The 26,234-nt window shown below is 39.2% G+C and overlaps 1 non-coding gene across 1 annotated transcript; it reads right to left on the minus strand.

Annotated features, from left to right (window-relative positions):
- Positions 1-15,622: 15,622 nt before the first annotated feature.
- Positions 15,623-15,730, minus strand: LOC148574663 (small nucleolar RNA R71). Its single transcript, XR_015906202.1, has one exon. It is a non-coding gene; the product is annotated as a small nucleolar RNA R71 (small nucleolar RNA).
- Positions 15,731-26,234: the final 10,504 nt, after the last annotated feature.

Consider the following 26,234-nt stretch of genomic DNA (forward strand, 5'->3'; position numbering starts at 1 on the left):
TTTGAAAAGTCCTTTATAAACCTCCTATAGAATCTTGCATGCCCCAGAAAACTTCTGATTGCATTAACATTGGTAGGTGGTGGTAATTTTTCAATTACTTCCACTTTAGCTTAATCCACCTCTATTCCCTTGTTTGAAATTTTATGCCTAAGGACAATTCCTTTAGTCACCATAAAGTGACATTTTTCCCAGTTTAAAACTAGGTTAGTCTCTTGGCATCTTTTCAGAACAAGTGCTAAATGGTCAAGGCAGGAACTGAATGAGTCTCCAAATACTGAAAAGTCATCCATGAAGACTTTCAGAAATTTCTCTACCATATTAGAGAAGATAGAGAGCATGCACCTCTGAAAGGTTGCAGGTGTATTGCACAGACCAAAAGGCATCCTTCAGTAAGCAAACACTCCAGAAGGACATGAGAATGCTATTTTCTCTTGGTCCTGAGGATCTACTGTAATTTGGTTGTAACCTGAATAGCCATCAAAAAAGTAGTAGTATTCATGACCTGCTAATCTTTCTAGCATCTGGTCTATGAATGGTAAAGGAAAGTGATACTTCCTGGTGGCTGTATTGAGCCTTCTGTAATCAATACACATACGCCACCCTGTAACTGTTCTTGTAGGAACCAATTCATTCTTTTCATTATGAACCACTGTTATGCCTCCCTTTTGGGGACAACTTGGACAGGGCTTACCCAGGGGCTATCAGAAATAGGATAAATAATCCCAGCCTCCAGTAACTTGGTGACCTCTTTCTGCACCACCTCCTTCATGGCTGGATTTAGCCGCCTTTGTGGTTGAACCACTGGCTTAGCATCGTCCTCCAATAGAATCTTGTGCATGCATCTTGCTGGGCTAATGCCCTTAAGATCACTTATGGATCACCCAAGAGCTGTCTTGTGTGTCCTTAGCACTTGAAGTAGTGCTTTCTCTTCCTGTGGATTTAAAGCAGGGCTTATGATCACTGGAAAAGTGTCACCTTCTCCCAAAAATGCATATTTCAGGGATGGTGGTAGTGGTTTGAGCTCGGGTTTAGGAGGTTTCTCCTCTTCTTGAGGAATTTTCAGAGGCTCTTTTATTTCCTCTGATTCCTCCAGATCAGGCTGAACATCTTTAAAGATGTCTTCTAGCTCTGATTCGAGACTCTCAGCCATGTTAATCTCCTCTACCAGGGAGTCAATAATATCAACACTCATGCAGTCTTTTGATGTGTCTGGATGCTTCATTGCCTCAACAGCATTCAGCCTGAACTCATCCTCATTGACTCTCAAGGTCACTTCCCCTTTTTGGACATCAATGAGGGTTCGTCCAGTTGCTAGGAAAGGTCTTCCTAGAATGAGAGTTGCACTCTTGTGATCTTCCATTTCCAGCACTACAAAGTCAGTGGGAAAGGCAAATGGCCCAACCTTGACAATCATGTCCTCAATTATGCCTGATGGATATTTAATGGAGCCATCAGCAAGTTGAAGACATATCCGGGTTGGTTTGACCTCTTCAGTCAAGCCAAGCTTTCTGATAGTGGATGCAGGGATTAGATTGATACTTGCCCCAAGGTCACATAGAGCTGTCTTGGTACAAGTACCTTCTAATGTGCATGGTATCATAAAGCTTCCAGGATCCTTAAGCTTTTCTGGTAAGCTTGTTAGAATGACTGCACTGCATTCTTCAGTGAGAAAAACTTTTTCTGTTTCTCTCCAATCCTTCTTATGACTTAAGATCTCTTTCATGAACTTAGCATAAGAGGTTATTTGCTCAAGCGCCTCTGCAAACGGAATCTTTATTTCAAGAGTCCTGAGATAGTCTGCAATGCGGGCAAATTGTTTATCCTGTTCTGCTTGGCGGGGTTTCTGAGGATAAGGCATTTTGGCTTTATATTCTTCAACCTTAGTTGCTGCAGGCTTATTTCCTACAAAGGCAGGTTGAGAAGCCTTCTTGAGGGAGTTATTATCAGCACTTGCAGGTGTCTAATCCCTCACTGGCGTTTGAACGCCAGAACTGGACATGGTTTGGGCATTTAACGCCAGATTCCTACCCTTTTCTGGCATTTGAACGCCAGAACTAGACATAGATTGGGCGTTTAACGCCAGTTTTTCACCCTTTTCTGGCGTTTGAACGCCAGATTTATTCCTCTCTGGGCTCTTACTGTCCTCAGAGGGATTTTGGGTAGCAGGTTGCTCATCCTCTGTCAGCTGTTCTTTTCTTGGCTTTCTGCTGCTTTGAGTTGAGGTATTTAATATTTTTCCACTTCTTAATTGAACTGCTTGGTACTCTTCTGTTATCTATTTTGCTAACTTCTATTTTGTCTAATTCAATTATGATTCCATATCCTTGTTAGCTTTTTTGGTTTCTTGTAGCATCTCCTTAAATTCTGCTAACTGCCTTGTTATAGAAGATAGTTGTTGATTGAGTTCAGCAACTTGTTCCTAAGGACTAAAGTCAGTTGATACTGCCTTAGCTTCTTCTTTCATGGAGGACTCATTACTTATGTACAGATGCTGATTTCTAGCAACTATATCGATAAGCTCTTGATCCTCTTCAATTGTCTTTCTCATGTGTATAGATCCACCAGCTGAGTGGTCTAGAGATATCTGAGCTTTTTCTGTAAGCCCGTAGTAAAAGATGTCTAACTGCACCCACTCTGAAAACATTTCAGAGGGACATTTCCTTAGCATCCCTCTGTACCTCTCCCAGGCGTTATAAAGGGATTCATCATCCTCTTGTTTAAAGCCTTGGATGTCCAGCCTTAGCTGTGTCATCCTTTTTGGAGGGAAATATTGATTCAGAAATTTGTCTGATAACTGTTTCCATGTTCTTATGCTTGTTGTAGGTTGGTTATTTAACCACCTCTTAGCTTGATCTTTTACAGCAAATGGAAACAGTAATAATCTGTAGACATCTTGATCTACTTTCTTGTCACGTACTGTGTCAGCAATTTACAAGAACTGTGCCAGAAACTCAGTAGGTTCTTCCTATGGAAGATCAGAATACAGACAATTTTGCTGCACCATGACAATGAGCTGAGGATTTAGCTCAAAACTGCTTGCTCTGATGGGAGGTATACAGATGCTACTCTCATATGCAGCAGTAATGGGGTTAGCATATGACCCCAGAGTCCTTCTGGACTGTTCATTTTCACTTTGATTCATGATGAAAAAAAGGGAATTGATGTGAATTACAAATAAAATATATTTTTATTTTTAATTTATTTGATTAAAAACAACCGAAAAAATAAAATAAAAAATAAAGTAGAATAATTAGAAATTAAAATAAAAGTTTGAAAACTAAAATAATTGATTAATTAAGAGAATTTGAAAAATTTTGGATATGATTTTTGAAAAAGATTTTAGAATTTTGAAATTTCAAAACTAAGATAAGATAGAATAAAAATTTTAAAATAAAAATCTGAATTTTTAAATGAAATTTTTGAAATCTCAATTAAATAAATATGGAAGATATTTTTTAATTTAATGAGGAAAGAGAAAAATAATAAAATGACACCAAACTTAGAATTTTTAGATCAAAACAAAGAAAACAAACAGGAAAAATTTGAATTTCAAGATGAACACTGAGAGCAACTTTTGAAAAATAATTTAAGAAAACAAAACACAAAAGACACCAAACTAAAAAAAATTTTATACTCTGAGCACTGATAATTCAAAAAAAAAATGAAAGAAAAATAAACTTATGCAATTGACACCAAACTTAAAATATGAAACTAAACTCAAACAGAAGACTAAATCATGAAGTTATTGGTTTTGAAAATTTTCGAAAATAATTTAGAAAAATAAAATAAGGATTTTAAAATTTTAACCAAAAACAATAATAGAAGACTCTAAACCAAAAAGAAAAATTTTTCCTAATCTAAGCAACAAAATAAACCGTCAGTTGTCCAAACTCGAACAATCCCCGACAATAGCGCCAAAAACTTGGTGCACGAAATTGTAAATCACACTTTTCACAACTCGTACCACTAACCAGCAAGTGCACTGGGTTGCCCAAGTAATACCTTACGTGAGTAAGGGTCGATCCCACAGAGATTGTCGGCTTGAAGCAAGCTATGGTTATCTTGTAACTCTTAGTCAGGATATCAATAATAATTCTCAGATTTAATTGGAATGAGTAAAAGAACATGGATTAAATAATACTTGTTATGCAGTAATGGAGAACAGGTTGAGGTTTTGGAGATACTCTGTCTTCTGAATCTCTGCTTTCCTACTATCTTCTTCTTCACGAACGCAAGGCTCCTTCCATGGCAAGCTATATGTTGGTGGATCACCGTTGTCAATGGCTACCATCCGTCCTCTCAGTGAAAATGGTTCAAATGCGCTGTCACCGTACGGTTAATCATCTGTCGATTCTCACTCATGTCAGAATAGGATCTATTGATCCTTTTGCGTCTGTCACTATGCCCAACACTCGCGAGTTTGAAGTTCGTCACAGTCATCCCATCCCAGATCCTACTCAAAATACCACAGACAAGGTTTAGACGTTCCGGATCTCAAGAATGCTGCCAATTGGTTCTAGCTTATACCACAAAGACTTTGATCTGAACCAGGAGGCTAAGAGATATGCACTCAATCTAAGGTAGAATGGAGGTGGTTGTCAGGCACGCGTTCATAGGTTGAGAATGGTGATGAGTGTCACGGATCATCACACTCATCAAGTTGAAGTGCGAGTGAATATCTTAGAATAGAAACAAGCGTGATTGAATTGAAAATAGTAGTAATTGCATTAATCCATTGAGACACAGCAGAGCTCCTCACCCCCAACCACGGAGTTTAGAGACTCATGCCGTAGAAGATACAAAATTCAGATGTAAAATGTCATGAGGTACAAAACAAATCTCTAAAAGTAGTTTTTATACTAAACTAGTAGCTAGGGTTACAGAAAATAAGTAACTAAGTGTAGATAGTGCAGAAATCCACTTCCAGGGCCCACTTGGTGTGTGCTTAGGCTGAGTATTGAAGCTTTCACATGTAGAGACTCTTCTTGGAGTTAAACGCCAGCTTTGGTGCCAGTTTGGGCGTTCAACTCCAGCTTGTAACTCAGTTCTGGCGTTTAACGCCAGAATAGGGCAGGAAGTTGGCGTTTAAACGCCAGTTTGCATCGTCAAAACGCCAATTTTTAGTTTGCACCAATTTGGCTTCTGTAGCTCCAGAAAATCCATTTCGAGTGCAGGGAGGTCAGAATCCAACAGCATCTGTAGTCCTTTTTCAGCCTCTGAATCAGATTTTTGCTCAGGTCCCTCAATTTCAGCCAGAAAATACCTAAAATCACAGAAGAACACACAAACTCATAGTAAAGTCCAGAAATGTAAATTTTGCTTGAAAACTAATAAAAATATACTAAAAAGTAACTAGATACTACTATAAACTACCTAAAAACAATGCCAAAAAGCGTATAAATTATCTGCTCATCAGCACGCAAGCTGTGCTAGCGCTGCAAACAGAGCGCACTCCCCTGCTTGTGCGTGCGCACAGGTTGAAATTCTTGCAGGGTGTGCATCCGCACGAGAGTGTGCGCCCGCACATATCAATAATCATGAAATTCTACAACTTTGCAGAATTTCAGATATTTAACACCAACTTTGAATGATCATAACTTCCTCTATAAAATTCCAATTTTTACAAACTTTATATCGATTTATAGGGTTTTCAAAGATCTTCAAGTCTAAACAAATTTCAATCAATTTCAAAAACTGAGGCAAAAGTTATGATCGAACAAAGTTCACCAAAAACCCAATTTTTTTTCCAAATGTCACAAAAGCTCAACATTACCAACATTTCCAACCAAGCCAAACCAAAACCACTTCAAGCCCTACTTTCTATCATAACCTACCTCTTTTATCATATTATACCATTTCCAACCACCAACACCTTCTTTGATCCTAATTCAATCATTACCAACATCAAAATCAATTCCCTATTCTTTCAATTTCAATCTCTCACACCACCTTTACCAATTCAACATTCATGATTTATCAACTCATCATAATTCACATCATTTATCAACAATCTCAACACTCACCTTCAATATACCAACAAGATCACTAATCATCATCAATCATCAACCATATTAGCAACAATAATTCACATACCTAACATCAAACATCATAATCTTTAAATACCAACAATCATTATCAAATTCACATACTGCTCATTTTAAAACTCCATATCATCATCATCTCCATACAAGTTATCCTCACACATCACAACCACATACAATCATTCATTCTCAACATATCAATCTTATTCAACATACATCAACATTCAACACCTCAACAACCGTTATAATTCATTCCTATCCTATGGGTCACTAGCCTAAGTGTCCATGAATATTATATACTACATAGAGGAAACCGAAACCATACCTTGGCCGATTTCCTTTATGAACCAAATGAGCTTCCAACCGAATTCCAACCACCAATGTAACTCCAACAAGCACCAATAAGCTCTAAACTCATAATAATCAAGCTATACACATATAAATCACCACAAAATCAACCTAGGATTCCATTTAAACATAATATCACAAGGGTTTAGTGGCTCTTATCTTTTCCAACATATTTGGATGTCAAAACCCAATCCTAAGCAAGGATTAGATTGAACCTAAACATCCAAAATCACAAAAACTCACTTAATCCAAAACCCTAGAAACCCGAAACTTAGAGGAGAGGGACTGGGAAGATTTTGAACTTTACTTACCAGTTTCTTATATGAGTTTTGTAGAGCTCTTCAAAAGGAATGCGTAGACACTGACGGCACGTAAATCGGAGCACCGTAGCTCGAGATATCGCGAAGAGAAGATGATGATGAATAGTGCTCAAGCTCTTCTCTCCTCCCTCTTTCAATTTCTGATGTGAGTGTGTTTAAGGTGTGTGGTGGCTGCATGGGTTCATTAATGAACCTTATATATGTTGGGCTTGGGCCCGGTCCAACCCGTTTTCATTTTTAGCCCGCTTGGCCCAACTTCGGGCCAAACCTTTAAAATTAACGCCTGGTTTTTCATTTCTAATGTTTTCTAAGGTTTTTGACAGTTTTCACTTTTTCTCATGTGGTACCGGGCAGACTTTAACCGGTTCAACTGGTTCAACTGCCAGTTCGTGGTTTTTCACGGTTTTTTGCAGAAAACACATTTTCTGACTCGGAAGGACCTACTGAGTCCGAAAATCATATTTAAATCCCCAAATTCTCATCCTAACTTTTTGGAATTTAATTTGGGCATTTAAATAATTTTATTCATGAAAATTCCGGTTCTTACATCCTCCCTTCCTTAAAAAGATTTTCACCCTCGAAAATCCGAACCAAGCGATATAATATATATATGTCTGTATATACATATCCCCTACGAAGAATCCTACTTTCAGCATTACCAATACAACAAGTTGCCAACGCACCTCGTTCTCCAATTCCCGAGTATGCTCTCCAACTCCTGCTCTTCTCCAAGCACCCTTAATCAATGAATCTCTCTTTCCTCGCAGCTTCTTCACTCGGGTGTCGTTGATTCTTACTGGTGTCACTTAGAATGTCAAGTCCTCTTTCAACTCAACCGACTCAGTTTCTAACACATGAGCAGCATTCGACGTATACTTACGGAGTCGTGACATGAGGAATACGTCATGCAAGATAGACAGAAGGGGTGGCAAAGCTACTTGATACGCCACCGGCCCGAATCGCCTTAGAATCTCGAATGGTCCTATACACCTCGGATTCAACTCCTTGGTCTTAATCACTCTTCCAATCTCAATCGTTGGTGTACCCCTCAGAAATACATGGTCTTAACATATTTTCTAATGTCTGAATAGTCCGTTTTGACTGTCCATTCGTTTGTGGATGATATGCAGTACTGAGACATAGCTTCGTACCGAAAGCTCTTGGAAAACTCCGCAAAACCTTGATGTGAATTGGGGATCACGGTCTGACACTATACTCGACGGCACACCATGCAACCTTACTATCTCCTTTATATACAACTTCGCCAACTCCTCCATAGAACAGTTCACTCAGGTAGACAGAAACGAGAAGATTTGGTTAAGCGAACCACGATCTCCCAAACCGCAGTAAATCCCGACCTGGTCCTCGGCAAACCGGTCACAAAAATCCATCGCGATTCTTTCCCATATCCACTGAGGAATCTCAAGAGCCTGTAGCATTCCTGACTACTTCTGATGCTCTGTCTTCACCTTCTGACACGTCAAACACTTGAATACCGCTGTAGCTACATCACCTTTCATTCTAGGCCACTAAAACATTGTTTTTAAGTCTTAGGGGAATCTCCGTCAACAAGTCTTGCTTCAAACCCCCGACATCCGGTATGCAATTTCTCCCCTTATATCTCCGCAATCCTTCACCATCCTTAGTGAATTCTTCACACCTTTTATCACCAACTGGGTGGAACAATTTCTGAAGCTTCTGCTCCTCTCGTTGAGACCTCTGAATCTCCTTTTAAGCGTGCTTGAAATCTACAACTGATTCAAACAAGTTCTTCCAGTAATATCCAGCTAAACCCAAGAAGCTCCTGGCTTCTGTCACCATTGTCGGTTTCTTCCATTCCATCACTGTGTCCATCTTAGAGGGATCTACGGTTATTCCTCCTTTGCTCATCGCGTGACCTAAGAACTCCACTTTCTCCTACCCGAACTCATACGTCGACAATTTAGCGTACAACTTCCACTGCGTCACTCTGATTATCGTCATTAAAAATCCAATTTTGTAGTATTTTTCAAAACCTCTAAAACAAGTTCCATATAAATGAGTTCATTATTAAAAATTTTTCAAAAGAGTCAAAAATCATTTATTTGTAAATCAATCATTTTAAAGCATGATTTTCCTAAGTTCATTGAAACCCATAATTCAAAACCTTTCCATTTGAACCCCTTTTGATAAGTGAAATTACAAACCCAAAATCACAAGTTAACAAAATCATACAACTCACTTTCCTTTTTAAATCGTATCACTTGATTCAAAAGTTCCAATCCTAGTTTCAAAACCAAATCATTTAAACCAAAGCTCCAAACCAGATTTGAAAATCATTCTAGATCTCAAAATGGCAAAAATCATTGTTAAAAACAACAAAGACGTTAGTCGGTACTCCCGTTGACACTAGTGCGGAACCGTACCCGTCACTCATACAGGGTACCGACAAGACTTCCAGTCATGCCTGGTAACTATTTCGGCACGCCCACTCGGATCGTTCATCACCACAAGTCCGAAATCCTCGTCTACCGCCACTAGAATCCTCCTTCCCCATGGTTCACTCCCAACAAAACTCTAAGATCTGGTAATCCTAACCGCGACTTTGGAAAAGATAGAACTAAGCTACTGTCAGGTCCAAGCAATATAATACTCAACGCATACGCTTACCTCTCATCGGAGGATCCGAGCCTGTCGCGTCACGTGCATCCAAGGCAACCACACGGTCTGACTATTGATTCTGACCCATGTTCTGGTTTTTCTTACGACGGCAGTTCTTGGCTAGGTGTCCAGGTAGTCCACAAACATAACACATGCGACTCCCTTTCATATAGTGAAACTAAGCATTGTTGTACTTCCTAGAATTCCCTTGACTTAGCAGATGCTGGGGAGCGTGTCCATCTCTCTTGAAGTTCTGTCTCTTTGGTCCAAGGTAATCGACACGTTCCCTACTAGGGTTGCTTCTATAAGTGTCCCTTGACGAGGCTACCATCTTTACATATTCTTCAACCACTCTTGCCTTGTTCTCCAGATCGGAGAAAATCCGAATCTCCATAGGAGCCACAACAGTCATGATGTCTTCCTTCAAGCCCCTTTGGTACGTGAGGCACTTCCAGCTTTCATAGGCCTCCGGAGCACCCTAACACGCCCTAGAGAGCTTACAGAGTTCCTCAAATTTGTTGGTGTAGTCTGCCACAGATAGGGAACCTTGCTTCAGCTGCATCAGTTCCATCTCCTTTGCTTATCTTGCAGACTCAGGAAAATACTTCTTGTAGAAGGCTGTTTAGAACACCTCCCATGGAATGTCACCATTCTGAAGCTGTAGCAAATGACACTCAGCTTGCCACCAGGGTTGGGCCTCTCCCGTTAGCTAATAAGCGACAAACTCGACATATTGATTGAGAGGAACATGTTGTGCCTATAAAGCACGCTCCATAGCCTGGAACCAGTGGTCCACTTCAGTAGGATTTATGGATCCTCGGAAGGTTGGCAGATGAACCTTGAGGAACGTTGCTAAGGTCATCGGAACTCCACCCGTGTTATCACCGTTTCTTTCAGCATTATCATTGGCATTTCCTTCGCCATTCTCGTTTCTATTTCCGGCCGGTTGGCCTAACCTCTGCACAGCTTGTAGAGTCGCAGCAGCATTAGCCTCCATGGTATTTGCTAAGTTCGCCATCGCCGCCATGAATTCGGCATAGTTGTCAGCCAGTTGCTCGTTCCTACTCTCTCGTGAACGTGTACAACCTCATCCGCGAGTAGCCATTTGGGTTCCTTTCTACACCAAACAATCGATATCAAGGTGATCAGTCTCAATACCAAAAGTCTAGTGCTTCAATTATCCCAAACAGGCACTCACAAACAAGCATGCTATGCAATATCAAGTAGATAACCTAATAGCATCAAAGAAAAAGACACACAGAGTATGCAATGAAGCACAATCGTTCCTTCCCTCAGGCTCACGAGGACGAACCGCTTTGATACCACTAAATGTAATACCCTAATTACCCTAAGCCTTACCTCGCGCCGTAAAGCAAAAGGTTAATCAGAGCTTACGACAGTTCTAATGCTCATATATATATAAGGAATAATATAACCTAGAAGCCTGATGAAGGATATAGCTCAAAAATCGGATTTCAAAAGCGCAAAACGTACTATCTTAAGGCATAAGAAACAGATGAGATACAACAAAAGATAAGTATAAAATATCATAGGAAACTAGCCTTGACTCGCGGAGTTTAAGCCAGCTAGCCATATACCGGTATACAGAATCATACAGAATCCTGACAGTTTAGACATAGCTTATACAAGTTTGTTCTCTCAAAATACAAGCCTCTAGGCAAAGACAAAATACAAAAGAGAGATGTATAACCAAGATAAAACAAAAGACTCCAAAAGAATCCAGAATCCTCCGCTTCTGTCACCATCCAAAGCAACTCACCGAGGTGGGTTGCGACCTGCATCTAAAAAATACAACAAAGATATGGTATGAGAACTGGAGGTTCTCAATATGGTAACAGTGCCCAGTGATGTAAGATTTAAGACCCCGGGACGCCAAAGGCAATCCTAAGCTCCATATCCATCACAAGATTCTAACTTAAAGCATTCTAAAACAAATAAACATAATTATTTCCACCTTAACATAAATAAATAGGGTTATCTATCTTATGGGATTTCTATTCTAAACAAACTCCGATGTCCCATAGCTTTCACCAACCTATCCTCCATGCGATCCCATCGCCACCGCCTTCCAAACCTCCTCAAACCCAGTCAAACACAGATAATACAAGCAATAAAAACACAAGTAATATTCAAATATATAACAAGTAATTCAAGAAGCAAGTAGGTATATTATACAATTAGGCAAGCTTAAGTAGTCAAAGCAAACAAGCACATAAGAGATGCATATGATGAATGCCTATCCTATTGGCTTGTGATATCACTTGTCGGTCTATGATGAGCGGATAATTTATACGCTTTTTGGCATTGTTTTTACATAGTTTTCAGTATAATTTAATTAGTTTTTAGTCTATTTTTATTAGTTTTTAATTAAAATTTATATTTCTGGACTTTACTAGGAGTTGTGTGTTTTTCTGTGATTTCAGGTATTTTCTGGCTGAAATTAAGGGACTTGAGCAAAAATCAGATTCAGAGGTTGAAGAAGGACTGCAGATGCTATTGGATTCTGACCTCCCTGCACTCAAAGTGGATTTTCTGGAGCTACAGAACTCCAAATGACGCGCTCTCAATTGCGTTGGAAAGTAGACATCCAGAACTTTTCAGAAATATATAATAGTTCATACTTTGCCCGAGTTTAGATGACGCAAACTGGTGTTCAATGCCAGTTTCATGCTGCATTCTGGAGTTAAACGCCAGAAACAGGTTGCAAAGTGGAGTTAAACGCCAGAAACAGGTTACAAACTGGCGTTCAACTCCAAGAGAAGCCTCTACACGTGTAAAGCTCAATGCTTATCCCAAGCACACACCAAGTGGGCCCCGGAAGTGGATTTCTGCATCAATTACTCATTTCTGTAAACCCTAGTAACTAGTTTAGTATAAATAGGACTTTTTACTATTGTATTTACATCGTTGATCAGTTTTATGCTATCTTAGACCTTTATGGGGGCTGGCCATTCGGCCATGCCTGGACCTTATCACTTATGTATTTTCAACGGTAGAGTTTCTACACTCCATAGATTAAGGTGTGGAGCTCTGCTGTTCCTCAAGAATTAATACAAAGTACTACTATTTTTCTATTCAATTCAAGCTTATTCCGCTTCTAAGATATTCATTCGCACCCAAGAACATGATGAATGTGATGATTATGTGACGCTCATCATCATTCTCACTTACGAACGTGTGCCTGACAAACACTTCCGTTCTACATGCAAACAAGCTAGAATGAGTATCTCTTAGATATCTAATATAGGGGACCGAGTCCGAGATATTAGAATCTTCGTGGTATAAGTTAGAACCCATGGATGGCCATTCTTGAGATCCGGAAAGTCTAAACCTTGTCTGTGGTATTCCGAGTAGGATTTGGGAAGGGATGGATGTGACGAGCTTCAAACTCGTGAGTGCTGGGCGTAGTGACAGACGCAAAAGGATAGTAAATCCTATTCCAGTATGATCGAGAACTGACAGATGATTAGCCATGCAGTGACAGCGCATTGGACCATTTTCACAGAGAGGATGGGATGTAGCCATTGACAACGGTGATGCCCTACATAAAGCTTGCCATGGAAAGGAGTAGGAATGATTGGATGAAGACAGCAGGAAAGCAGAGGTTCAGGAGGAATGAAAGCATCTCTATACGCTTATCTGAAATTCTCACCAATGAATTACATAAGTATCTCTATCCCAGTTTATATTTTATTTATGTTTCTATTATCAATTCACCATAACCATTTGAATTCGCCTGACTGAGATTTACAAGGTGACCATAGCTTGCTTCAAGCCGACAATCTCCGTGGGATCGACCCTTACTCACGTAAGGTTTATTACTTGGACGACCCAGTGCACTTGCTGGTTAGTTGTGCGAAGTTGTGAAACAGAATTAAGAACATGAACGTGCGTATTTAGTTTTTAGCGCCATTACTAAGGAAGGAACGATCACGATTTCGTGCACCAAGTTTTTGGCGCCGTTGCTGGGGATTGTTCGAGTTTGGACAACTGACGGTTCATCTTGTTGCTCAGAATAGGTAATTTTATTTTAATTTTAATCTTTTTGTTTTTATTATTCCTATTTTTGAAAAAAATAAAAAATTACTTTCAAAATAAATAAATAAATAAATATTTTCAAAAATATATTTTTCTTCAGAATTTTTTAAGAATGAATTCTAGCGTTTCAGATGATGCTTTTATCATCACAAGAGTCAGTTGATCCCCATCAATTTGGCTGTTGTATGTAATGTCCTGCTGAAGCTTGTTCTGTCCTGTCTAATCTCTTTAGACTGAAGTTTTAGACTAACATTGCATGATTCCTGGAATCTTTATTAAAAATTTTGAGTTTCTTATTTTCTTTTTCCAAATAATTTTCGAAAAATCCAAAAAAAAATTAATTAATAAAATCATAAAAACCAAAAAAATTTGATGTTTCTTGTTTGAGTCTTGAGTCAAATTTTAAGTTTGGTGTCAATTGCATGTTTTTTTTTTAAATTTGTGCATTTTTCGAAAACTCATGAATGTGTTCTTCATGATCTTCAAGTTGTTCTTGACAAGTCTTCTTGTTTGATCTTCATATTTTCTTGTTTTGTGTCTTTTCTTGTTTCTCATATGCAGTTTCAATTTGTTAGTGTCTAAAAATTAAAAATTTTCTAAGTTTGGTGTCTTGCATGTTTTTCTTTGCTTAAAAGTTTTCAAAAATAAAGTCTTGATATTCATCTTGATCTTCAAAGTGTTCTTGGTGTTCATCTTTGCATTCAAAGTGTTCTTGCATGCATCACATGTTTTGATCCAAAATTTTCATGCATTGAGTCTTTTTGATATTTTTCTCTTTCATCATTAAAAATTCAAAAATTAAAAAAATATCTTTCCCTTTTTCACTCATAAATTTTCGAAAATTTGAGTTGACTTTTTCAAAATTTTTAAAATTTAGTTGCTTCTTATGAGTCAAATCAAATTTTCAATTTAAAAATTCTATCCTTTTCAAAACTTTTTCAAAAATCAAATCTTTTTCATTTTCTTCTCATATTTTTGAAAATTTCAAATTGATTTTCAAAAATCTTTTTCTTATTTTGTTTCATAATTTCAAAATATTTACTAATAATTAATGTGATTGATTCAATTATTTTAAAGTTTGTTACTTGCCTATTAAGAAAGGTTCAATCTTTAAATTTTAAATCATATCTTTTTAGTTTCTTGTTAGTCAAGTAATCAACTTTGATTTTCAAAATCAAATCTTTTTGAATTTCTTTTTCAAATCTTTTTCAAATAAAGTTTCAATCATATCTTTTTCAAAATCAATTTCAAAATCTTTTCTAACTTCTTATCTTTTTCAAAAATAATTTTCAAATCTTTTTCAATCAATCTTATCTCTTTGTTTCAATCATATCTTTTTCAAAACTACCTAACTAATTCTCTCTAATTTTCAAAAATCCCTTCCCTCTTTTACAAATTTCCTTTTTAATTAACTAATTGTTTTAATTTTTAATTTAATTTGATTTCAATTTTAATTTTCAAAATTTAACTTTAAATTTTATTTTTAATTTAATTAATTTTCGAAATTCCCCCTCTCTCATCTCTTTCTAATTATTTATTTATTTACTAACAATTCTCTTCATCTCAAAATTCGAACCCTCCCTTCCTCTTGGTGTTCGAATTTTTCTTCTTCTATTCTTCTATTTTTATACTCACATAAAGGAATCTCTATACTATGACATAGAGGATTCCATATTTTCTTTTCTGTTTTCTTCTTTTTCATATGAGCAGGAAGTTGAAGCTGATCCTGAACCTGAAAGGACTCTGAAGAGGAAGCTAAGGGAAGCCAAAGCACAACTCTCTGGAGAAAATCTGACAGAAATTTTCGAAAAAGAAGAGAACATGGCCGAAAATAATAACAATGCAAGGAAGATGCTTGGTGACTTTACTGCACCAAATTCCAATTTACATGGAAGAAGCATCTCAATCCCTGCCATTGGAGCAAACAATTTTGAGCTGAAACCTCAATTAGTTTCTCTGATGCGACAGAACTGCAAGTTTCATGGACTTCCATCAGAAGATCATTTTCAGTTCTTAACTGAATTCTTGCAAATCTGTGATACTGTTAAGACCAATGGGGTTGATCCTGAGGTCTACAGGCTTATGCTTTTCCCGTTTGCTGTAAGAGACAGAGCTAGAGTATGGTTGGACTCTCAACCTAAGGACAGCCTGAACTCTTGGGATAAGCTGGTCACGGCTTTCTTAGCCAAGTTCTTTCCTCCTCAAAAGCTTAGCAAGCTTAGAGTGGATGTTCAAACCTTCAAATAAAAGGAAGGTGAATCCCTCTATGAAGCTTGGGAGAGATACAAGGAACTGACTAAAAGGTGTCCGTCTGACATGCTTTCAGAATGGACCATCCTGGATATATTCTATGATGGTCTGTCTGAGTTATCAAAGATGTCATTGGACCATTCTGCAGGTGGATCCATTCACCTAAAGAAAACACCTACAGAAGCTCAAGAACTCATTGACATGGTTGCAAATAACCAGTTCATGTATACTTCTGAAAGGAATCCTGTGAATAATGGGACGCCTATGAGGAAGGGAGTTCTTGAAATTGATACTCTGAATGCCATATTGGCTCAGAATAAAATATTGACTCAGCAAGTCAATATGATCTCTCAGAGTCTGAATGGATTGAAGGAATCATCCAACAGTACTAAAGAGGCATCTTCTGAAGAAGAAGCTTATGATCCTGAGAACCCTGCAATAGCAGAAGTGAATTACATGAGTGAACCCTATAGAAACACCTATAATCCCTCATGGAGAAATCATCCAAATTTCTCATGGAAGGATCAACAAAAGCCTCAACAAGGCTTTAATAATGGTGGAAGAAATAGGTTTAGCAATAGCAAACCTTTTCCATCATCCACTCAGCAACAGACAGAGAATTCTGAGCAGAATCCATCTAGCTTGGCAAATATAGTCTCTGATCTATCTAAGGCCACTTTAAGTTTCATGAATGAAACAAGGTCCTCCATTAGAAATTTGGAGGCACAAGTGGGCATCTGAGTAAAAGAGTCACTGAAACTCCTCCTAGTACTCTCCCAAGCAATACAGAAGAGAATCCAAAAAGAGAGTGCAAGGCCATTGATTTAACCATCATGGCCGAACCTATAAGGGAGGGAGAGGACGTGAATCCCAGTGAGGAAGACCTCCTGGGACGTCCAGTGATCAACAAGGAGTTTCCTTTTGAGGAACCAAAAGAATCTGAGGCTCATCTAGAGACCATAGAGATTCCATTGAACCTCCTTATGCCCTTCATGAGCTCTGATGAGTATTCTTCTTCTGAAGAGAATGAAGATGTTACTGAAGAGCAAGTTGCTAAGTACCTTGGTGCAATCATGAAGCTGAATGCCAACTTATTTGGTAATGAGACTTGGGAAGATGAACCTCCCTTGCTCATCAATGAACTGAGTGTCTGGATCAACTGACATTGCCTCAGAAGAAACAGGATCCTGGAAAGTTCTTAATACCTTGTACCATAGGCACCATGACCTTTGAGAAGGCTCTATGTGACCTTGGGTCAGGGATAAACCTCATGTCACTCTCTGTAATGGAGAAACTGGGAATCCTTGAGGTACAGGCTGCCAATTTCTCATTAGAGATGGCAGACAAATCCATAAAAATGGCTTATGGACAAGTGGAGGACGTGTTAGTAAAGGTTGAAGGCCTTTACATCCCTGCTGATTTCATAATCCTAGACACTGGGAAGGATAAGGATGAATCCATTATCCTCGGAAGACCCTTCCTAGCCACAGCAAGAGCTGTGATTGATGTGGACAGAGGAAAATTGATCCTTCAACTGAATGAGGACAACCTTGTGTTTAAAACTCAAGGATCTCCTTCTGTAACCATGGAGAGGAAGCATGAAAAGCTTCTCTCACTACAGAGTCAATCAAAGCCCCCACAGTCAAACTCTAAGTTTGGTGTTGGGAGGTTCCAACCTTGCTCTGATTATCTGTGAGGCTCCATGAGAGCTCACCGTCAAGCTATTGACATTAAAGAAGCGCTTGTTGGGAGGCAACCCAATGTATTTAATTATATTTATATTATTATTTTCATGTTTATTTCATGTTTTATTAGGTTGATGATCATGTGGAGTCACAAAAACTACTGAAAAATCAAAAACAGAATGAAAAACAGCACACCCTGGAGGAAGAGCTTATTGGCGTTTAAACGCCAGTAAGGAGCATCTGGCTGGCGTTTAACGCCAGAACAGAGCATGAAACTGGCGTTAAATGCCAGAAACAAGCAGCAGTCTGGCGTTTAAACACCAGGATTGCACCCAGAGAAAAGCTAGCGTTAAACGCCAGAAACAAGCATAGAGCTGGCGTTTAACGCCAGAAACAAGCTACATTTGGGCGTTTAACGCCAGAACCAAGCATGGAAGTGGCGTTAAATGCCAGGATTGCATGCATAGGGCGTTTTACATGCCTAAAAGGTACAGGGATGTGAAATCCTTGACACCTCAGGATCTGTGGACCCCACAGGATCCCCACCTACCTCAACTCACCTTCTCCTTCTTCCTCACACAATCCAATAACTCTCTTTCCCAAATACCCTTCACCAATCAACTCAATCACTCTTCCCCATCACCTCTTCACCACTTACATCTATCCTCTCTTCCCCAAAAACCCCACCTACCTCCAAATTCAAAATATTTTCCCTCCCAAACCTAACCCTAATGGCCGAATCCTAACCCTCCCCCCACTCCTATATCAACCCCTCATTCATTCTTTATTTTCTCACAACACCACCCTCTCTTCTTCCCCTAGGCCGAATACATCTTCTCTCCCTCTCCTCCATTTCTCTTCTTCTTCTCCTTCTTTCTTCCTTCTTTTGCTCGGGGACGAGCAAACATTTTAAGTTTGGTGTGGTAAAAGCATAGTTTTTTGTTTTTCCATAGCCATTTATGGCACCTAAGGCCAGAGAAACCTCTAGAAAGAGGAAAGAAAAGGCAATTGCTTCCACCTCTGAGCCATGGAAGATGGAGAGATTCATCTCAAAGGTCCATCAAGACCACTTCTATGAAGTTGTGGCCAAGAAGAAAGTGATCCCTGAGGTTCCTTTCAAGCTCAAAAGGAATGAGTATCCGGAGATCTGACTTGAGATCCAAAGAAGAGGTTGGGAAGTTCTCACCAATCCCATTCAACAAGTCGGGATCCTAATGGTTCAAGAGTTCTATGCAAACGCATGGATCACTAGGAACCATGATCAAAGTGTGAACCTGAATCCAAAGCATTGGCGTACCATGGTTCGGGGGAAATACTTAGATTTCAGTCCAGAAAATGTAAGGCTGGCGTTCAACTTGCCAATGATGGAAGAGAACGCATGCCCCTACACTAGAAGGGTCAACTTTGATCAAAGGTTGGGCCAAGTCCTTATGGACATATGTGTGGAAGGAGCTCAATGGAAAATTGACTCAAGGGGCAAGCCGGTTCAACTAAGAAGGCTTGACCTCAAACCAGTGGCTAGGGGATGGCTAGAGTTCATCCAACGCTCAATCATTTCTACTAGCAACCGGTCTGAAGTTACTATAGACCGGGCCATCATGATCCATAGTATCATGATTGGAAAGGAGGTGGAAGTTCATGAGATTATACCTCAAGAACTCTATAAGGTGGCTGACAAGTCCTCCACTTTGGCAAGGTTAGCCTTTCCTCACCTCATCTGTCACCTCTGCAATTCGGCTGGAATTGACATAGAGGGAGACATCCTCATTGAAGAGGATAAGCCCATCACTAAGAAAAGGATGGAGCAAACAATAGATCATGGACCTCAACATGAGCATGAGGAGATTCCTCACCATGAAATCCCTGAGATGCCTCAAGGGATGCACTTCCCTCCACAAAACTATTGGGAACAAATCAACACTTCTCTAGGAGAATTAAGTTCCAACATGGGACAACTAAGGGTGGAGCACCAAGAGCACTCCATCATCCTCCATGAAATTAGAGAAGATCAAAGAGCTATGAGGGAGGAGCAACAAAGACAAGGAAGAGACATAGAGGAGCTCAAAAGCACCATTGGTTCTTCAAGGAGAGGAAGACGCCACCCTCACTAAGGTGGACTCATTCCTTAATCTCTTTGTCTATTTATTTTCTGTTTTTCGGTTTTTGAGCCTTTTGTGTTATTTATGTTTGTGCCTTTACTACATGATCATTAGTGTCTAAGTGTCTATGCCTTAAAGTCATGAATATGAATCCATCACCTCCCTTGAATGAAAAATGTTTTAATTATAAAAGAACAAGAAGTACATGGTTTCGAATTCATCCTTGAAACTAGTTTAATTATTTTGATGTGGTGACAATACTTTTTGTTTTCTGAATGAATGCTTGAACAGTGCATATGTCTTTTGAAGTTGATGTTTATGAATGTTAAATATGTTGGCTCTTGAAGAATAAGGAAAAAGGAGACATGTTATTTGATAATCTGAAAAATCATAAAAATGATTCTTGAAGCAAGAAAAAGCAGTGAATACAAAAGCTTGCAGAAAAAAAAAAAGAAAAAAATGGCAAAAAAAAAGAGAGAAGAGAAAGAAAAAGAAAAAGTAAGCAGAAAAAGTCAATAGCTCTTAAAACCAAAAGGCAAGGGTAATAAAAAAGATCCAAGGCTTTGAGCATCAGTGGATAGGAGGGCCTAAAGGAATAAAATCCTGGCCTAAGTGGCTAAACCAAGCTGTCCCTAATCATGTGCTTGTGGCGTGAAGGTGTCAAGTGAAAACTTGAGACTGAGCGGTTAAAGTCAAGGTCCAAAGCAAAAACAGAGTGTGCTTAAGAACCCTGGACACCTCTAATTGGGGACTTTAGCAAAGCTGAGTCACAATCTGAAAAGGTTCACCCAGTTATGTGTCTGTGGCATTTATGTATCTGGTGGTAATACTAGAAAACAAAGTGCTTAGGGCCACGGCCAAGACGCATAAAGTAGCTGTGTTCAAGAATCAACATACTGAACTAGAAGAATCAATAACACTATCTGAATTCTAAGTTCCTATAGATGCCAATCATTCTGAACTTCAATGGATAAAGTGAGATGCCAAAACTATTCAAGAGGCAAAAAGCTACAAGTCTCGCTCATCTGATTGGAGCTAAGTTTCATTGATATTTTGGAATTTATAGTATATTCTCTTCTTTTTATCCTATTTGATTTTCAGTTGCTTGGGGACAAGAAACAATTTAAGTTTGGTGTTGTGATGAGCGGATAATTTATACGCTTTTTGGCATTGTTTTTACATAGTTTTCATTATAATTTAATTAGTTTTTAGTCTATTTTTATTAGTTTTTAATTAAAATTTACATTTCTGGAATTTACTAGGAGTTGTGTGTTTTTCTGTGATTTCAGGTATTTTCTGGCTGAAATTGAGGGACTTGAGCAAAAATCAGATTCAAAGGTTGAAGAAGGACTGCAGATGCTGTTAGATTCTGACCTCCCTACACTCAAAGTGAATTTTCTGGAGCTATAGAACTCCAAATGGCGCACTCTCAATTGCGTTGGAAAGTCGACATCCAGGTCTTTCCAGCAATATATAATAGTCCATACTTTGCCAGAGTTTAGATGACGCAAACTGGCACTCAACGCCAGTTCCATGCTGCATTCTGGAGTTAAACGCCAGAAACAGGTTGCAAAGTGGAGTTAAACGCCAGAAACAGGTTACAAACTGGCGTTCAACTCTAAGAGAAGCCTCTACACATGTAAAGCTCAATGCTCAGCCCAAGCACACACCAAGTGGGCCCCGAAAGTGGATTTCTGCATTAATTACTCATTTCTGTAAACCCTAGTAACTAGTTTAGTATAAATAGGACTTTTTACTATTGTATTTACATCTTTGATCAGTTTTATGCTATCTTAGACCTTTATGGGGGCTGGCCATTCGGCCATGCCTGGACCTTATCACTTATGTATTTTCAACGGTAGAATTTCTACACTCCATAGATTAAGGTGTGGAGCTTTGCTGTTCCTCATGAATTAATACAAAGTACTACTGTTTTTCTATTCAATTCAAGCTTATTCCGCTTCTAAGATATTCATTCGCACCCAAGAACATAATGAATGTGATAATTATGTGACGCTCATCATCATTCTCACTTATGAACGCGTGCCTGACAAATACTTCCGTTCTACATGCAAACAAGCTAGAATGAGTATCTCTTAGATATCTAATACAAGAGACCAAGTCCGAGATATTAGAATCTTCGTGGTATAAGTTAGAACCCATGGATGGCCATTCTTGATATCCGGAAAGTCTAAACCTTGTCTGTGGTATTCCGAGTAGGATTTGGGAAGGGATGGCTGTGACGAGCTTCAAACTCGCGAGTGCTGGGCGTAGTGACAGACGCAAAAGGATAGTAAATCCTATTCCAGTATGATCGAGAACTGACAGATGATTAGCTATGCAGTGACAGCGCATTGGACCATTTTCATAGAGAGGATGGGATGTAGCCATTGACAACGGTGATGCCCTACATAAAGCTTGCCATGGAAAGGAGTAGGAATGATTGGATGAAGACAGCAGGAAAGCAGAGGTTAAGGAGGAATGAAAGCATCTCTATACGCTTATCTGAAATTCTCACCAATGAATTACATAAGTATCTCTATCCCAGTTTATATTTTATTTATGTTTCTATTATCAATTCACCCTAACCATTTGAATCCGCCTGACTGAGATTTACAAGGTGACCATAGCTTGCTTCAGGCCGACAATCTCCGTGGGATCGATCCTTACTCACGTAAGGTTTATTACTTGGACGACCCAGTGCACTTGCTGGTTAGTTTTGCGAAGTTGTGAAATAGAATTAAGAATATGAACGTGCGTATTTAGTTTTTAGCGCCGTTACCAAGGAAGGAACGATCACGATTTCGTGCACCAGTCTATAAATGCCAACCCGACACACCCTTTCGGATGTCGCCTTTCTGCCACTTCCGAGGATATAGCGCCGGGCACACTTTTGTTCCGAGGATATAGTGCCTGACACACTATCGTTCCGAGGATATAGTGCCTGGCACACTCTTGTGGCAGAGAAGGAAAACAACAACAGCATATAATTCATCACAAATCATTCCAAGGATATAGTGCCTGGCTTACTATTCACTTTCACAAGTCCATCAATCCCAACTTATCATCGTTTCTCAACTCAAATCACTTCCAATTATCAACTCTCAGCATTTCAAGGATATAGTGCCTGGTACACTGTCCACATAATTCAATAATTCTAACATCTCTTTCCAAATTCTCAACTCATCGCAACCATCATAATTTTAGAATTTCCTTTTTGAACTCAATAGTTCATCAATTTCTCAATTCATACATCTTTCTTTCTTCTCACTCTTTCAAACCCATCCTCAGTACACCAGAAACCTAAGCCTCCGGTTTCTAGTTTTCAAGATAATATCAAATTAAACCTCCTAAGATCTTTCCCATGTTCTAATACCCGAAATTGAGTCCAAAAGTCTCAAAATGGTGTTATAGAAGCTTACAACCTTGTTGGGAAGGTAGAATAGTTGAAAAACAAGCAAAATTTGGGAAACAGGACATGTGCGACCGCACAAGGGTGTGTGCATGCGCACGTCTAAGAAGTTTTTAAGAGTGTGCATCCGGAAAGGTTGAAGTTTTTCCTTGATATGTGCGCGCACAAGCTGTGCTAGCATTGCAAACAGAGTGCACTCCCCTGCCTGTGCGTGCGCACAGGTTGAAATTCTTGCAGGGTGTTCGTCTACACGAGAGTGTGCGTCCGCACGAGAGTGTGCGCCCGCACATATCAGTAATCATGAAATTCTGCAACTTTGCAGAGTTTCAGATTTTTAACACCAAATTTGAATGATCATAACTTCCTCTATAAAATTCTAATTTTTACAAACTTTATATCGATTTATAGGGTTTTCAAAGATCTTCAAGTCTAAACAAATTTCAATCAATTTCAAAAACTGAGGCAAAAGTTATGATCGAACAAAGTTCACCAAAAACCCAATTTTTTTTCCAAATGTCACAAAAGCTCAACATTACCAACATTTCCAACCAAGCCAAACCAAAACCACTTCAAGCCCTACTTTCTATCATAACCTACCTTTTTTATCATATTATACCATTTCCAACCACCAACACCTTCTTTGATCCTAATTCAATCATTACCAACATCAAAATCAATTCCCTATTCTTTCAATTTCAATCTCTCACACCACCTTTACCAATTCAACATTCATGATTTATCAAACTAGGAAGATTTCAAACTTTACTTACCAGTTTCTTATATGGGTTTTATAGAGATCTTCACAAGGAATGCGTAGCCACTGACGGCACATAAATCGGAGCACCGTAACTCGAGATATCGCGAAGAGAAGATGATGATGAATAGTGTTCAAGCTCTTCTCTCCTCCCCCTTTCAATTTCTGATGTGAGTGTGTTTAAGGTGTGTGGTGGCTGCATGGGTTCATTAAATGAACCTTATAAATGTTGAGCTTGGGCCCAACTTGGGCCCGGTCCAACCCGTTAGCGTTTTTAGCCCGCTTGGCTCAACTTCGGGCCAAACCTTTAAAACTAACGTCTGGTTTTCTATTTCTAATGTTTTTCTAAGGTTTTCGACAGTTTTCACTTTTTCTCATGCGGTCCTGGGCAGACTTGAACCAGTTCATCTTCCATTTCACGGTTTTTCAGGGTTTTTCGCGGAAAATACATTTTCTGACTCGGAAGGACCTACTGAGTCGGAAAATCATATTTAAATCCCCAAATTCTCATCCTAACTTTTCGGAATTTAATTTGGGCATTTAAATGATTTTATTCATGAAAATTCTAGTTTTTACACATTACATTTTAGATACAGGAAACTGAGACCATACCTTAGCCAATTTTCCCGCTCAACCCGGAACACTTCCAAATCACCTTTCCACAAGCTCTCAAAGCTTTAACACCTCCATGAACAGTTTTTTAGCACACCAAAGTCCTTTTCCATGCTTTCTAAAACCTCAATCAAGCTTTAATATTCACATACACACTACCTAAGCCACAATTATCACATCCAAACACAACAACTCAATACCCAACATCATAAACCAACATATTTCACTAGGGTTGAGAATCTTACAACACCCAAGGATCAAGAAGATAAGATTACTCTTCTCCTTCAAGCTAGTTGGGTCCTATAACATCAAAGAGCCCAAAATCTCAACACTTTTTCCCATTAAATTTGAATTTAAGGCTGAGAAAACTGGACTAATTTCATGGCTTAACTCAAGAACAAAGTAGTGGGTTTTATAGAACAAACGGCACATCCTTGCGGGTTAACTTTGTCAATGGCAAAGCTATTTGTGAAAAGCCCTTGATGAATCTTCGGTAGTAGCCAGCTAAGTCCAGAAAACTCCTTATCTCAGTTACTGAGGTCGGTCGCCCCCAATCCGTGACCGCCTCCACCTTAGTTGGGTCTACTGCTATCCCCTGCTTACTCACCACGTATCCTAGAAACTTTACCTCACTCTTCTAGAATTCACATTTAGACAGTTTCGCATAGAGTTTCTTTTCCTTTAGTATCTGCAACACGGTCCTCAAGTGCTCTGCATGCTCCTCTTCCGTCTTAGAGTAAATCAGTATGTCATCAATGAAGACAACAACAAATTTATCCAGAAACGGGTGGAATACTCTGTTCATATAATCCATAAACACTGCAGGAGCATTTGTCAACCCAAAAGACATCACAGTGTACTCGTAATGACCATAACGAGTCCTGAAAGTGGTCTTAGGGATGTCCTCACCCCTCACCCTTATTTGGTGATAACCGGATCACAAATCAATCTTGGAAAAAACCTTGGCTCCTTATAACTGATCCATGAGATCATCAATCCTCGGCAGTGGGTACTTATTCTTTATCATGACCTTGTTCAACTGCCTGTAATCTACACAGAGTCACATACTCCCATCTTTCTTCTTTACTAGTAACACTGGCGCACCCCACGGAGAAACACTTAGTCGGATAAAGTTCTTACCCAATAGATCCTCTAACTGATACTTTAGCTCGGCCATTTCTAGTGGTGACATCCTATAAGGAGCACTCGAGATTGGTCCAACCCCAGGCACCAACTCAATAGCAAATTCAACCTTTCAGTTAGGTGGAAATTCTTCAATATCGTTGGGAAACACCTCCGAAAACTCACACACAACCGGAATTTGTTCCAATCTTTGATCATTACCCAAAACACCCGTGGTTAACAATAGAATACCTTGACATTCAGTCCCAGAACAATTCACCATCATCGAATTCAAGTAATAATTATTCAACACAACCGGTCCTTCTATATCTTCCGGCATAAAGTACACCGATTTTGCTTGACCCTAAATGAAACTTGCAGACATCCTAGCCTAGTTACCATGGCTTTATGGGTGGCATTATACACCTTTAGGTCATAACCTAAGACTACAATCTTCAATCCTAACTCACTAGCTTTTTCAAATGCAATGAATGAATGTGTTGCTCTCGAATCAAATAAAGTATTTAAAACTTGACTAGCCATTTCACAGTTACCTCGGATAAGTGTCTCGGATCCCTAAGCACCTATAGCTAAGGTGGTGAACACCCGACCAGACTGCTGTGCTCTCCTTTCACCTTGCTTCTGCTTCTCCAGACAGTTTACAGCTTTATGTCCCACCTTATCACAAGAATAGCACAAGCCCCATCTGGCCTTGCACGGGGCTCCCAGATGGTGAATTCTGCACCTAGCACAAGCTTGCTCATTCTGAGGCTACTTCCCAAATCTTTTCCCTTGGGAGATGTTGTTGTTGGGCCTCCTGAAAGAGCCTCCCCGCTTAAAAGGTGGACCTCTAGGGGCAAAGCTCTTCCCTCGATTCTGTGGGAATGGTCCC

This window comes from Arachis ipaensis, chromosome B2 (assembly GCF_059453495.1).
Source record: "Arachis ipaensis isolate K30076 ecotype BB chromosome B2, ASM5945349v1, whole genome shotgun sequence".
In the NCBI taxonomy this organism is placed as follows: domain Eukaryota; kingdom Viridiplantae; phylum Streptophyta; class Magnoliopsida; order Fabales; family Fabaceae; genus Arachis; species Arachis ipaensis.